Raw genomic sequence first — 16,696 nt, 5'->3', positions numbered from 1 at the left:
TGACACCAGTAACAAGGAAAGTATACATTGTAATTCTCTGTTACTATCTGTCTGTTGATAGTGACCTTATTCAAAATACTACAGTAATTGTTAAAAGGTTTGACATATTTCATATTTTGTTTAACATATTCGACTCACTGTCCATCCCAGTCACTTCTGGACATTTTACATTTTCAAATGTATGGCCTGTGCTCATATCTATGTAACAAGTGCTCAACTGTTGCTCTCTATGTATGCAAAATGTGCCTGATAAATCCATTTGAATTTTTCCAACAGTGCCATCAACTTCACTTTAAAGAGGAACTGCACTTTTTTGGAATTTTGCCTATTGTTCAAAATCCTTATGAGAGACAAGAACACTAAACATAAACAATGTTATTGCAGCATCTGTAAAGTATTATCCCACATTTCATGTTGTGTTTGTACACAGCTAGCTCGACAGTGTATGTGCAGTAGTTGTACGGTGATGTGCTGCATGTATCATGATCAATATTATAGTGACTTACTTGATGGGCAGTTGTCTGTATGGTCAAGCTGGCCGGGGACGTTTCCTGTTGACTTGGGTAAGCACGCCATTATTTTTGGCATTGCTTGGCTCAAAGTTCCACATGTACACCATGACAAAGTCATGCCAACCTCACTTTCTAGGCTTCCGTCTGATCCAACGTTTCACCCTCTTCTTCAAGCTTGCTTCTTTCTATAAGGAGCAGTTCATCCTCCAGGTTAAAAAAGATAATGTTGCGAATCCTCATTTGTCCAAAAATAGTTGTCTTTGTTATCTGTTAGCAAGTCTGCCGTGATTAGAACACACACGAGCCAATGTTTCTGGAAGTAAAAACATACATTTGTTGCCAGAAGTCGGACGTGCACTGCTATGGAAGCGGAAATAAGTGAGCTTAGGAAAGAAGTTCCGGTATTGCTTAAAATGATCAAAATACGGTAAATATTGTATAAATGACATATTGTTATGAATGTGTCTGTTACTACATTATATATATAGACTTGCAGCATGTATACAAAACGTTGATGGAGGGTTTTGAAGTTGTTTAAGAGGGCTTTGAAGATTACTACATTCACTCCCATTGGCCGCATCTTGCAAGCATTTTTTTTTATCATCTTGCGGTTCAGTTGCTAACAGCAACCTAACAATATTCTGCTTTTGTAAAACCCTCTCACAAAATCTAAGACACTTTGCCACCAAATATCTGGAATAAATCAATAAGCAAAGACAAAATTAATTTCAACACCTTTTTAGCGAAAGCCATGTGTTTTAAAATGCTATCCCAGCCTTACCTGTAAGTAAGTTAAAGTGCCCTGGCTTGAAAGTCAAAACATCTGACTAAAGCTCATCAAGGACATCTCTATCCACATCAGTCAAGTTGAGCTGCTGCCCCTCCCTGAAACTCTCTGACTGCAGACTACTGAGAGAAAAGCACCATTTTGTTTGGTAGTTTAATGCGGGCATGGGGTAGATTCCTGACAGAATTGTGTTCCTTACTGGACTTGCAAACCAATCACTGTATACTACAATGACAATATTGTAAAATATGTACAATAATGAAATATTCACTTTCTTTGAGGGAATTCTTAAAATCAAAGGCTTGATCTTTCTGTGGAACTTTGATGTATTTTTTCACCCCTCTAATTTCAACACTGCGAAGCATTTCCTGCGGGGGATATTAAAAAACGATGTGTTCATGAAGCCAGACCAAGAGAGTCAAGATTGGACAAAGATTTGTGGGTTTCATGTCTTTGTAAAAAAATAATTACTTACCACATTAAGGTGACGAGTGAAGATGAGAGTACAAGTTTGCTGTAATCAAGAAGAAGAAAGAAGAAACTGAAGTACACACTCACACACACACACACACACACACACACACACACACACACACACACACACACACACACACACACACACACACACACACACACACACACATATATATATGCAGTCGTGGTCAAAAGTTTACATACACTTGTAAAGGACATAATGTCATGGCTGTCTTGAGTTTCCAATAATTTCTACAACTCTTATTTTTTTGTGATAGAGTGATTGGAGCACATACTTGTTTGTCACAAAAACATTCATGAAGTTTGGTTCTTTTGTGAATTTATTATGGTTTTACTGAAAATGTGACCAAATCTGCTGGGTCAAAAGTATACATACAACAACATGCATTATCAATTTTGGTGATGTAGAAAAGTTACAATCAAATCAAATTAGCTTCATGGTATGGCCTCTTAACTTCATGTGAGTGATTATGATTGATGGCACCTGTTGACTTCTCTGAGCCCATTAAATAGGGCTCATGTGATGCAGTCATTAAAGGCCTACTGAAATGAAATTTCTTTATTTAAACGGGGCTAGCAGATCCATTCTATGTGTCATACTTGATCATTTCGCGATATTGCCATATTTTTGCTGAAAGGGTTTAGTATAGAACAACGACGATAAAGTTCGCAACTTTTGGTCGCTGATAAAAAAAAGCCTTGCCTATACCGGAAGTAGCGTGACGTCACAGGAGGAAGGATTCCTCACAATTCCCCGTTGTTTACAATGGAGCGAGAGCGATTCGGACCGAGAAAGCGACGATTACCCCATTAATTTGAGCGAGGATAAAATATTCGTGGATGAGGAACGTTAGATTGAAGAACTAGAGAGGCAGTGCAGGGTGTATCTTTTTTCGCTCTGACCGTAACTTAGGTACATGGTCTCATTGGATTCCACACACTCTCCTTTTTCAATTTTGGATCACGGATTTGTATTTTAAACCACCTTGGATACTATATACTCTTGAAAATGAGAGTCGAGAACGCGAAATGGACATTCACAGTGACTTTTATCTCCACGACAATACATCAGCGAAGTTCTTTAGCTACTGAGCTAACGTGATAGCATCTGGCTCAAATGCAGATAGAAACAAAATAAATAAATCCCTGACTGGAAGGATAGACAGAAGATCAACAATACTATTAAACCATGGACATGTAACTACACGGTTAATAATTCTCAGCCTGGCAAAGCTTAACAATGCTGTTGCTAACGACGCTGAAGCTAACTTAGCAACTTAGCAACCAGACCTCACAGAGCTATGATAAAAACATTAGCGCTCCACCTACGCCAGCCAGCCCTCATCTGCTCATCAACACCCGTGCTCACCTGCGTTCCAGCAATCGACGGCGCGACGAAGGACTTCACCCGATCACAGATGCGGTTGGCGGCTAGCATCGGCTAGGCGTCTGCTATCCAAGTAAGTACTCCTTGTTGTGTTGCTACAGCCAGCCGCTAATACACCGATCCCACCTACAACTTTCTTCTTTGCAATCTCCATTGTTCGTTAAACAATTTGCAAAAGATTCACCAACACAGATGTCCAGAATACTGTGGAATTGTTAGATGAAAACAGAGCAGTTTGTATGGTGACACACTGGGTACGAATACTTCCGTTGCCGTCGTGACGTCACGCGCATACGCATCATACATAGACGTTTCCAACCGGAAGTTTAGCGGGAAATTTAAAATTGCACTTTATAAGTTAACCCGGCCGTATTGGCATGTGTTGCAATGTTAAGATTTCATCATTGATATATAAACTATCAGACTGCGTGGTCGGTAGTAGTGGGTTTCAGTAGGCCATTAAACTCGGTTACAAACGCGACAATTGGAAAGTCAAAGGAACTCAGCACAGATCTGAAAAAACAAATCATTGACTTGAACAAGTCAGGAAAGTCACTTGGAGCCATTTCAAAGCAGCTTAAGGTCCCAAGAGCAACTGTGGAGACAATTGTTCGTAAGTATAAAGTGCATGGCACAGTTTTTTCACTGCCACGATCAGGAAGAAAACACAAGCTATCACCTGCTGCTGAAAGAAAATTGGTCAGGATGATCAAGAGTCAACCAAGAACCACCAAAGCAGGTCTGCAATGAGTGGGAAGCTGCTGGAACACAGGTGTCAGTGTCCACAGTCAAGCGTGTTTTGCATCGCCATGAACTGAGAGGCTACCATGCAAGAAGGAAGCCCTTGCTCTAGAAGTGACACCTTAAGGCTCATCTAAAGTTTGCTGCTGATCACATGGACAAAGATAAGACCTTCTGCCTTCTGGAGGAAAGTTCTGTGTTCAGATGAAACAAAAGTTTGGCCACAATACCCAGCAATATGTTTGGAGGAAAAAAGGTGAGGCCTTTAATCCCAGGAACATCAATTCCTACCATCAAGCATGGTGGTGGTAGTATTATGCTCTGGGTCTGTTTTGCTGCCAATGGAATTGGTGCTTTACAGAGAGTCAATGGGATAATGAAAAAGGAGGATTTCCTCCAAATTCTTCAGTACAACATAAAATCATCAGCCCGGAGGTTGGGTCCTGGGCGCAGTTCCAACAGGACAATGACCCCAAACACACGTCAAAAGTGTTAAAGGAATGGCTAAATCAGGCTAGAATTAGGGTTTTAGAATGGCCTTCCCAAAGTACTGAATTAAACCCCATTGAGAACATGTGGACAATGCTGAAGAAACAAGTCCATGTCAGAAAACCAACAAATTTAGATGAACTACACTAATTTTGTCAAGAGAAGTGGTCAAAAACTCAACCAGAAGCTTGCCAGAAGCTTGTGGATGGCTACCAAAAGCACTTTATTGCAGTGAAACTTGCCAACGGACATGTAACTAACTATTAACATTGCTGTATGTATACTTTTGACACAGCAGATTTGGTCACATTTCCAGTAGACCCATAATAAATTCATAAAAGAACTAAACTTCATGAATGTTTTTTGTGACAAACAAGTATGTGCTCCAATCACTCTATCACAAAAAATAAGAGTTGTAGAAATTATTGTAAACTCAAGACAGCCATGACATTATGTTCTTTACAAGTGTATGTAAACTTTTGACCACGACTGTATATATATATATATATATATATATATATATATATATATATATATATCCATCCATCCATCTTCTTCCGCTTATCCGAGGTCGGGTCGCGGGGGCAGCAGCTTAAGCAGGGAAGCCCAGACTTCCCTCTCCCCAGCCACTTCGTCCAGCTCCTCCCGGGGGATCCCGAGGCGTTCCGAGGCCAGCCGGGAGACATAGTCTTCCCAACGTGTCCTGGGTCTTCCCCGTGGCCTCCTACCGGTCGGACGTGCCCTAAACACCTCCCTAGGGAGGCGTTCGGGTGGCATCCTGACCAGATGCCCGAACCACCTCATCTGGCTCCTCTCGATGTGGAGGAGCAGCGGCTTTACTTTGAGCTCCCCCCGGATGGCAGAGCTTCTCACCCTATCTCTAAGGGAGAGCCCCGCCACCCGGCGGAGGAAACTCATTTCGGCCGCTTGTACCCGTGATCTTGTTCTTTCGGTCATAACCCAAAGCTCATGACCATAGGTGAGGATGGGAACGCAGATCGACCGGTAAATTGAGAGCTTTGCCTTCCGGCTCAGCTCCTTCTTCACCACAACGGATCGATACAGCGTCCGCATTACTGAAGACGCCGCACCGATCCGCCTGTCGATCTCACGATCCACTCTTCCCTCACTCGTGAACAAGACTCCGAGGTACTTGAACTCCTCCACTTGGGGCAGGGTCTCCTCCGCAACCCGGAGGTGGCACTCCACCCTTTTCCGGGCGAGAACCATGGATTCAGACTTGGAGGTGCTGATTCTCATCCCAGTCGCTTCACACTCAGCTGCGAACCGATCCAGCGAGAGCTGAAGATCCTGGCCAGATGAAGCCATCAGGACCACATCATCTGCAAAAAGCAGAGACCTAATCCTGCAGCCACCAAACCAGATCCCCTCAATGCCTTGACTGCGCCTAGAAATTCTGTCCATAAAAGTTATGAACAGAATCGGTGACAAAGGGCAGCCTTGGCGGAGTCCAACTCTCACTGGAAACGTGTCCGACTTACTGCCGGCAATGCGGACCAAACTCTGGCACTGATCATACAGGGAGCGGACCGCCACAATCAGACAGTCCGATACCCCATACTCTCTGAGCACTCCCCACAGGACTTCCCGAGGGACACGGTTGAATGCCTTCTCCAAGTCCACAAAACACATGTAGACTGGTTGGGCAAACTCCCATGCACCCTCAAGGACCCTGCCGAGAGTATAGAGCTGGTCCACAGTTCCACGACCAGGACGAAAACCACACTGTTCCTCCTGAATCCGAGGTTCGACTATCCGGCGTAGCCTCCTCTCCAGCACACCTGAATAGACCTTACCGGGAAGGCTGAGGAGTGTGATCCCACGATAGTTAGAACAAACCCTCCGGTTCCCCTTCTTAAAGAGAGGAACCACCACCCCGGTCTGCCAATCCAGAGGTACCGCCCCCGATGTCCACGCGATGCTGCAGAGTCTTGTCAACCAAGACAGCCCCACAGCATCCAGAGCCTTAAGGAACTCCGGGCGGATCTCATCCACCCCCGGGGCCTTGCCACCGAGGAGCTTTTTAACTACCTCAGCAACCTCAGCCCCAGAAATAGGAAAGCCCACCACAGATTCCCGAGGCACTGCTTCCTCATAGGAAGACGTGTTGGTGGGATTGAGGAGGTCTTCGAAGTATTCCCTCCAACGATCCACAACATCCGCAGTCGAGGTCAGCAGAACACCATCTTCACCATACACAGTGTTGATAGTGCACTGCTTCCCCTTCCTGAGGCGGCGGATGGTGGTCCAGAATCGCTTCGAAGCCGTCCGGAAGTCGTTTTCCATGGCTTCCCCGAACTCCTCCCATGTCCGAGTTTTTGCCTCCGCGACCGCCGAAGCCGCACACCGCTTGGCCTGTCGGTACCTGTCCGCTGCCTCAGGAGTCCTATGAGCCAAAAGAACCCGATAGGACTCCTTCTTCAGCTTGACGGCATCCCTCACCGCCGGTGTCCACCAACGGGTTCTAGGATTACCGCCACGACAGGCACCAACTACCTTGCGGCCACAGCTCCAATCAGCCGCCTCGACAATAGAGGTGCGGAACATGGTCCATTCGGACTGAATGTCCAGCACCTCCCTCGTGACATGTTCAAAGTTATCCGGAGGTGGGAATTGAAACTCTCTCTGACAGGAGACTCTGCCAGACGTTCCCAGCAAACCCTCACAATGCGTTTGGGCCTGCCAGGTCTGTCCGGCATCCTCCCCCACCATCGCAGCCAACTCACCACCAGGTGGTGATCGGTAGAAAGCTCCGCCCCTCTCTTCACCCGAGTGTCCAAAACATGAGGCCGCAAATCCGACGACACAACTACAAAGTCGATCATGGAACTGCGGCCTAGGGTGTCCTGGTGCCAAGTGCACATATGGACACCCTTATGTTTGAACATGGTGTTTGTTATGGACAATCCGTGACGGGCACAAAAGTCCAATAACAAAACACCGCTCGGGTTCAGATCCGGGCAGCCATTCTTCCCAATCACGCCTCTCCAGGTTTCACTGTCGCTGCCAACATGAGCATTGAAGTCCCCCAGTAGAACGAGGGAATCACCCGGGGGAGCACTCTCAAGTACTCCCTCGAGTGAATCCAAAAAGGGTGGGTACTCTGAGCTGCGGTTTGGCGCATAAGCGCAAACCACAGTCAGGACCCGTTCCCCCACCCGAAGGCGGAGGGAAGCTACCCTCTCGTCCACCGGGTTGAACTCCAACATGCAGGTTCTGAGCCGGGGGGCAACAAGAACTTCCACCCCACCCCAGAGTAGAAGAGAGTCCAGCCCCTCTCGAGAGAACTGGTTCCAGAGCCCTTGCTGTGCGTCGAAGTGAGTCCGACTATGTCTAGTCGGAAGATGTCCACCTCGCGCACTAGCTCATGCTCCTTCCCCCCCAGCGAAGTGACGTTCCATGTCCCAAGAGCTAGCTTCTGTAGCCGAGGATCGGACCGCCAAGTGCCCTGCCTTCGGCTTCCGCCCAGCTCACATCGCACCCGACCTCTATGACCCCTGCTATGGGTGGTGAGCCCATTGGAGGGGGAACCCACGTTGCCTCTTCGGGCTGTGCCCGGCCGGGCCCCATGGGGACAGGCCCGGCCACCAGGCGCTCGCCATCGTGCCCCACCTCCGGGCCTGGCTCCAGAGGGGGGCCCCGGTGACCCGTGTCCGGGCGAGGGAAATCTGGGTCCATAGGTTTTATTTTTCATTGAGGTCTTCGAGCTGCTCTTTGTCTGATCCCTCACCTAGGACCAGTTTGTCTTGGGAGACCCTACCAGGGGGCATAAATCCCCTGGACAACATAGCTCCTAGGATCATTGGGACACGCAAACTCCTCTACCACGGTAAGGTGGCAGCTCAGAGAGGATATATATATATATATATATATATATATATATATATATATATATATATATATATATATATATATATATATATATATATATATATATATATATATATATATATATATATATATATATATACATATATATATATATATATATATATATATATATATATATATATATATATATATATATATATATATATATAAGTGCATGTCATAGCAAGAAACTTAAAAGTGTTACAGATACAGTTTGTATCTTACATTGGCTAACATTTTGTAAAAGCCTGCCTGCCTCACAGAACTATTATTACACCGTCCATAACGTTACACCAAATTCTAACTTGTTCATATGTGTGCATCCACATACAACACAACAGATATATCTAAACTTGTACCTACCTACAGTTGCAAAATGACTCATATTTGGCAATGTCTTCCCTCTGCTTTTTATTCCAGTTACAAAGTGAGAGGTGGAGTCTATTTCAAATGTCCGTAGGTCGGATTTATGACACTTCAAGGTGTTAAATGGAGTGTGCAAGTGTTGAAGGTCTCTATTGTGACACCAACAAGATATCAACAGTTTCAGTAATCTATTTTAACTACAACACTTGTGTGATACATTGTTAAATAGTTACATAAAATTCAAATTGAGTAAGATTGACTCTCATATTTCAAGATTCTCGTCAACACCAACAACTTAAATCTCCTCAGTTTGCTCCCAGTGTTATCTGGCGAGTTGTGACTAGTAGGGGAAATTGTCAATATTTGTGCCTACACTTTATTCATGTTAGAACAATACACAAGCCTGCAGCCAGGTGGCAGCAGTACTCAATCTGCCAGAATAAAAAGACTCAGACGTACCAGAAAGCATACATAGCCTTTGGATTTATTGTAACGACGGTTGGAAATTAGCAATTTTAAGCCATTATACTACCTTTTGCAATATGTTATGTCTGTGAGATGTTTTTTTTTCTCATGTTGCTGCAATAAATACAAAGTAAGGATCCCATGTAAATATGGAAAAAGAGATCATATAGCATTATCAAGTTTGACGCCCTAATTTAAGAGGTTGTGCAGTGCAAAAAGATCTCGCTGCAGCCACTAAATATGAGCACAGTCATCTAATTTTTCGTTGTTGTTGGGTATTTTCTGTACGTCTGCCAGAGTGATGGAAAATTGCTTTGAAGTTTAATGTGTTCATATAAAATGGACAAATACAGTGATTTTTGTTTGAAATAATTAGTTAAGGTTAATTGTGTTTCAGAAAAACATCTACAAATTGATGTACAGTAGTTGCATTATTTGCACATTTTCTGTGTTTTTAAAAACATAAATATGTATTGTCAAGTTCTCAATAGTAATTCAATTCGGGGGAGTTGTGGAAATGTGTATCCTCTCGGGGGCGATGACAGAAAATAATTGAGGAGCAGTGGAATTACATAACATGAATGTTTTGGGACTGTGGGACAAAGTACCCAGACAAAAATCACTCAAGCACGTGTAATTTCCACACAGACGTGACTAAACACATGAACCACAGTGCTGTACCAATAATGCCACTTCTGCCTTGACGATAATTTTACAAAGCAAATTTGGAATGAAATGGCAGCTTATTGTGGTCTCGTTTTCTTTTCCCCCCTTGAGTCCAAACAAAAGACAAAAACACCCGTACGGCAAAGCAAACAGAAAAGCCGTGTTCAGTAAGCTATTTAATTCTAAATCTCTTATTAGTATTCCATCTCTACTCTGGACAAATGTCTCCTTCACCTCCATTGTTCAAATTAATATATTTGCCTGAAAGGGAAGCCATATATCTTCAAAGGCTTATGGAAATGTGATATTTAATGCACACCAGCAAGTTGCATTGAAATACAAATCTTCCGTAAACATTGCATAGGAGGTCTTTGTGCTTATGTACATGCATGCATTTTATTTGTGTGTCTTTCTTATGCCAAACAGGCACAGTATATAGAGGCACAGTATATAGTTGACATTAACACAGTTCTTACAAAAATCTTATCGTGAAATGCTTAAAGTTGTTTGAAGTTTAAATACACTATTTATTTGGCCACCCATCCAAATGATCAGAATCAGGAGTCCTAATCACTTGGCCCAGCCACAGGTGTATTAAATCAAGCACTTAGGCATGGAGACTGTTTCTACAAACATCTGTGAAAGAATGGGCCGCTCTCAGGAGCTCGGTGATTTCCAGCGTGGAACTGTCATAGGATGCCACCTGTGCAACAAATCCAGCCGTGAAATTTCCTCGTTCCTAAATATTCTGGATTTGGAGATTGCCAGGAGAACGGTACATTTCGGACTGCATTGTGCCGAGTGTGAAATTTGGTGGAGGAGCAATTATGGTGTGGGGTTGTTTTTCAAGAGTTGGCCTTGGCCATTTAGTTGCAGTGAAAGGAACTTTGAATGATCCAGGATACCAAAACATGTTGGACAATTTCATGCTCCCAACCTTGTGGGAACAGTTTGGAGCGGGCCCCTTCCTCTTCCAACATGACTGTGCACCAATGCACAAAGCAAGGTCCATAAAGACATGGATGACAGAGTCTGGTGTGGATGAACTTGACTGGCCTGCACACAGTCCTGACCTGAACCCGATAGAACATCTTTGGGATGAATTACAACGGAGACTGAGAGCCAGGCCTTCTCGACCAACATCAGTGTGTGACCTCACCAATGCGGTTTTGGATGAAAGGTCGAAAATTCCTATAAACACACTCTGCAACCTTGTGGACAGCCTTCCCAGAAGAGTTGAAGCTGTAATAGCTGCAAAAAGTGGACCGACATCATATTGAACCCTATGGGTTAGGAATGGGATGGCACTTCAAGTTCATATGTGAGTCAAGGCAGGTGGCCAAATACTTTTGGCAATATAGTGTATGTTGCTCTTCCCTTTATGTCCTTCATCACTGTCAGGCCCGAGTGCTGAGACACCAGGTGAGCAGGTCTTTTGTATGCAGTGAAAAGTTCAACCCTGTTTTTTTGTGCGTGACAGTTTCAGAGAGTCGCAGAGAGATATCTTACAGCTCAGTGACGAAAGTTGTTGGCCTTCTGTTGTGTTTTTGTGTCATTTGGTACAAGAGACATTTGTAAAACTCCAATGCGTCCATACGAGCAAGGATGACATGCGATGTGTTTGCCAAAATAACAGGCTAGTCAGATTTCACTGCAGGCAATGCTTTTGTAATTTGATCTGATTTCCTTTTTAGAATGTATGACATACCAGAACAATAATTACACTCAGGCTTATTTTGTGACATCAACCCACCACACCATTAGCTGTGTTTTGCTTCTGTTTGTTTAAACCTCTTTATGCTTACACAACTACAGCATATTTTCTGTCACGGTCCAACAATTCACCCCTCTTTTTGAAAGAGGATCATTATGATGGCTGCCAGTACTTTGACCCGTACGCCCCCTAGTGGTGCTTTTTGGGTGCTGGAATATCCCTGCAGTATAGTATGAAAGCATACAGCGTCCCCTGCTGACATTAAATAGCATCTCACATTTTGGTAATCATATATATACCTGCATATGTTTATATGTACACATATATATATATACAGTCGTTGTCAAAAGTTTACATACACTTGTAAAGAACATAATGTCATGGCTGTCTTGAGTTTACAATCATTTTTACAACTCCTATTTTTTTGTGATAGAGTGATTGGAGAACATACTTGTTGGTCACAAAAAACATTCATGAAGTTTTTTTCTTTTAAATATTTATTATGGGACTACTGAAAATGTGACCAAATCTGCTGGGTCAAATGTATACATACAGCAATGTTAATATTTGGTTACATGTCCCTTGGCAAGTTTCACTGCAATAAGGCGCTTTTGGTAGCCATCCAAAAGCTTCTGGCAAGCTTCTGGTTGCATTTTTGTCCACTCCTCTTGACAAAATTGGTGCAGTTCAGCTAAAGTTCAGTATTGTCCACACGTTTAAGTTAGGACTTTGGGAAGGACATTCTAAAACCTTAATTCTAGCCTGATTTAGCCATTCCTTTACCACTTTTGACATGTGTTTGGGGTCATTGTCCTGTTGTAACACCCAACTGCGCCCAAGACCCAACCTCCGGGCTGATGATTTTAGGTTGTCCAGAAGAATTTGGAGGTAATCCTCCTTTTTCATTGCCCCATTTACTCTCTGTAAACACCAGTTCCATTGGCAGCAAAACAGGCCCAGAGCATAATACTACCACCACCATGCTTGACGGTATTCCTGGGATTAAAGGCCTCACTTTTCTCCTCCATACATATTGCTGGGTATTGTGGCCAAACAGCTCAATTTTTGTTTCATCTGACATCACATGGACAAAGATAAGACCTCCTGGAGGAAAGTTCTGTGGTCAGATGAAACAAAAATTTAGCTTTAATCAGTAAAAAGCCTCATTAAAAAGCTGTGCTGTGCTGATGGCCAACGTGCTGGTGTGACACCCCAGCCACAAAATATTGCTGTGGCAACATGAAGCCAGCTTTTATTTGTATGCAATGATGCAAAAATCCATCCATTCATCCATCCATCCATCCATCCATCCATCCATCCATCTATCTATCTATCTATCTATCTATCTATCCATCTATCTATCTATCTATCCATCTATCTATCTATCTATCTATCTATCTATCTATCTATCTATCTATCTATCTATCTATCTATCTATCTATCTATCTATCTATCTATCTATCTATCTATCTATCTATCTATCTATCTATCTATCTATCTATCTATCTATCTGTATGCAATGTTACAAAAATCTATCTATCTATCTATCTATCTATCTATCTATCTATCTATCTATCTATCTATCTATCTATCTATCTATCTATCTATCTATATCAGAATCAGAATAGTTTTATTGCCATTGTTTGAGAACGGGTTTTACAAACTAGGAATTTTTATTGGTGTAATCGTGCAACATAAAACACATATAACAAAGATTTGGTAATAACAAGAGCTCTAACTGAGCTATCAGATCTTGTTATAGACTTAGAAAGTAATTCAAAGGAGCTACTGTTAGGAGTTATTGTTCATGTGCCTGATGGCCGAGGGGAAAAAACTGTTCAGGTGGCGGGAGGTGTGGGTCTGGATGGACCGTAGTCTCCTGCCTGAGGGGAGAGGGGAGAATAGCCAGGGGGAAAGTACACAGCCCTGAGGAGCACCAGTGTTCGTGGTTCGACTGTCCGAGACAATCTTCCCCAGCCGCACGTGCTGTCTTCGGTCTGTCAGGAAGTCATTGATCCAACTGCAGAGGGAGTCGGGCACGCTGAGCTGGTAGAGCTTGTCTCGTAGCAGTCCAGGGAGGATGGTGTTGAAGGCAGAGCTGAAGTCCACAAACATGATCCTAGCGTAGGTTCCTGGGGAGTCCAGATGCTCCAGGATGAAGTGGAGGGTCAGGTTCACTGCATCATCCACAGACCTGTAGGCTCTGGAGGCGAACTGCAGTGGGTCCAGGAGGGGGTCGGTGATGTCCTTGAGGTGGGGCAGGACCAAGCGCTCAAAGGACTTCATGACCACAGACGTCAGCGCAACCGGCCTGTAGTCATTAAGTCCTGTGATCCATGCTTTCTTGGGGACAGGGACAATGGTGGAGGTCTTAAAGCAGGATGGCACGCGGCATAGCTCCAGAGAGTATGCAATGATACAGAAATCCATCCATCCATCCATCTATTTATGTAGACCAAGATGGCGCCAGTATGTGCTAAGGCTTGCCGTCTCTCGCTGTCAGCTTTGCTTGTTTTTGTGCTGTTCGCGTCTTTTGTTGTACCTGTCAACTCACTGTTTGTGTATGACCGCCAAACGCTGTTGGATCTTTGTCCCTCTCACACGGATATGATCAACTTCGACGTTAGTTTTACGACGTCCCAGTCAGCTTTCTCACCTGGCCGGATTCCTGCCTTCCTTTTTCGCCCTCTGGCTCCTCTCCCCCGGCGAAAGCGTCATCGGCGCCGCGGTAAACGTGGCGGCCAGCTGGTGAAAGTTAGGGCACTCCTGGCCCGGCTTTCCGTGGCTTCCCGAAGGAGGTATGGACCGGTACCTGGTTTCTTCCTGCACCCACGTTTGCTGGATCCCGCCGGGTCCTGGATTGTTCCTGTCATCGGCCTGCAGGAGGAAGCTCCCCCGCCGCGCTCCTGCTGTCCCCGCCCCCGGAGGTGCGGAGTGAATTCCCGCCACCTGCGGGCTCTGTGTCGGGCCCCACCCGGATCAGCACCGGCCTTGGACGCGCCGGCCCCCGTTAAGTTCGGTCTTGTTAACGCAAGATCCTTGACAAACAAAACATTTTTCCTGAAGGATTTATTCGTCTCCCGCGGACTGGACTTCCTCTGTGTGACGGAGACTTGGCTGAGAACTGGTGAGTTCGCTCCTCTAAATGAACTTTTATCACCGGAGTGCTCGTATTTTAATTATCCGCGGTCGTCTGGCCGAAAAGGAGGAGGATTAGCAGTCGTTTTTAAAAATGACTTTAAATGCCGTCAGATCCGCCTGCAATCCTCCTTTTCAAGCTTCGAACTATGCATGTTTGAGCTGGGTCTTTCTGATGTCGTCCTGTGTGCTGTAGTTTATCGACCACCCAAGTACCACAAAGACTTCATAAATGACTTTTCTGAATTTCTGGCCAAAATTCTGCCCAAATATGATCGTGTTCTTATTGTTGGTGACTTTAATATTCACATCTGCTGCCCAGACGAACCTCTATCCAGGAGCTTCCTGAATGTCATTGACTCTTTTAATTTTATACAGTCTGTGTCTGATTCCACACATGAACGTGGGCATACACTAGAGCTTGTATTGTCTCATGGTTTTAATGTTGACAATGTCGTTGTTGGTGATGCTGTGTTTTCTGATCACAGTCCTGTTATGTTTAATTTAAGTTTGGACCCTGATGTGAAACCACTTGCCGTGCGTCATGGGCGTGTTATTAGGTCTGACACCGCAGCCACCTTCTCCCCTTTATTCACTGTCTCCATGCAGAGTATACCACACTCTGCAGACACTGAACAATTGATGTGCTCTTTTCTTTCTACATGTTCTGAGGTTCTGGATAGTATAGCGCCCCTCAAAGCTATACGTCCAAAGCCAAAACAGGAGCCTTGGCTCAATGAAACCACACGCACAGCTCGGCGTGAGTGGCGAAGGGCGGAGCGCAAGTGGAAAGGGGATCACTTGGAGGTTTCTTATCAAATTTTAAAAGAAAACTGTCAGAACTATCAAAGTGTGGTTAAAGCTGAGAAAACAAAATATCTGTCAGACTTAATTTTAAATAGTATCAGCAAGCCACGTGTTCTTTTTAATACTATTAGCTTTTGTTCTTAATCCGAATCCAGCCACTTTACTGGAGATGACAAGTGAAACTTGTGAAAAATTTCTCTCCTTTTTTAACGATAAGGTTGCTTTTATTCGGGCAAATCTTTCTCGCTCTCCATTGAGTTTTAATGTGGCCACTCAGTGCTCGGCTGTGTTTAGTCACTTTGAGCCTGTGTCCATGCCTGAGCTTACAGGAATAGTCCACAAACTGAAACCCTCGTCCTGTCCCACAGACCCAGTCCCCCCTCGCTTTTTTAAAGAAATCTGGGACACTATTGACTTGTCTGTTAGGGACATCATCAACGGCAGCTTGATTTCTGGCTGTGTCCCCTCTTTTTGTAAAAGAGCTGTTGTCGAGCCTTTGATAAAAAAAACAGGTCTAGATCCGACATGTTTGTCAAATTATCGGCCCATTTCCAAATTACCTTTTGTGTCAATAATTCTGGAGAAATGTGTTTTAGCGCAACTGCAGCCTTTTTTAGATGAAAATAGCACTTTAGATCCATTTCAGTCTGGATACAAGGCTTTGCACAGTACTGAATCTGCACTTTTAAAGGTTTTTAATGACTTGTCTGATTCTGGTAGCTCTGCCATTTTAGTGCTTTTAGATCTTACAGCTGCCTTTGACACAGTCGACCACACAATTATTTTAGACCGCCTGAGAGACTGTGTGGGTGTCAGGGGGACTGCATTAGAGTGGTTCAGATCCTACCTGTCAGAGAGGTCCTTCTCTGTCAGGCTGGGGGACGCCACCTCTTCTTCTGCTCCGCTTTACTGTGGTGTCCCCCAGGGATCCATTCTAGGCCCCATCCTGTTTTCCTTGTACATTCTCCCTCTTGGAGAGATTTTTAAGAAACATGGAGTGTCTTATCACTTTTATGCAGATGACTGCCAAATGTATATGCCAATTTCAAAAGGCCACGGCCCCCTGACACCCCTTCTCAACTGTCTATGTGATGTCAAGGCTTGGTTAGCCCAGAATTTTTTAATAATGAATGAGGGAAAAACGGAAATTTCAGTTTTTGGTCCGGCCCTCACTGACTTGGGACCATTGCAAAATCATGTGCGTCCCAAAGTCACCAGCCTTGGCGTCACTATAGACA

The sequence above is a fragment of the Entelurus aequoreus genome, linkage group LG07 (genome assembly GCF_033978785.1).
Source record: "Entelurus aequoreus isolate RoL-2023_Sb linkage group LG07, RoL_Eaeq_v1.1, whole genome shotgun sequence".
Taxonomy (NCBI): Eukaryota; Metazoa; Chordata; class Actinopteri; order Syngnathiformes; family Syngnathidae; genus Entelurus; species Entelurus aequoreus.
Note: the sequence above shows the minus strand (reverse complement) of the source record.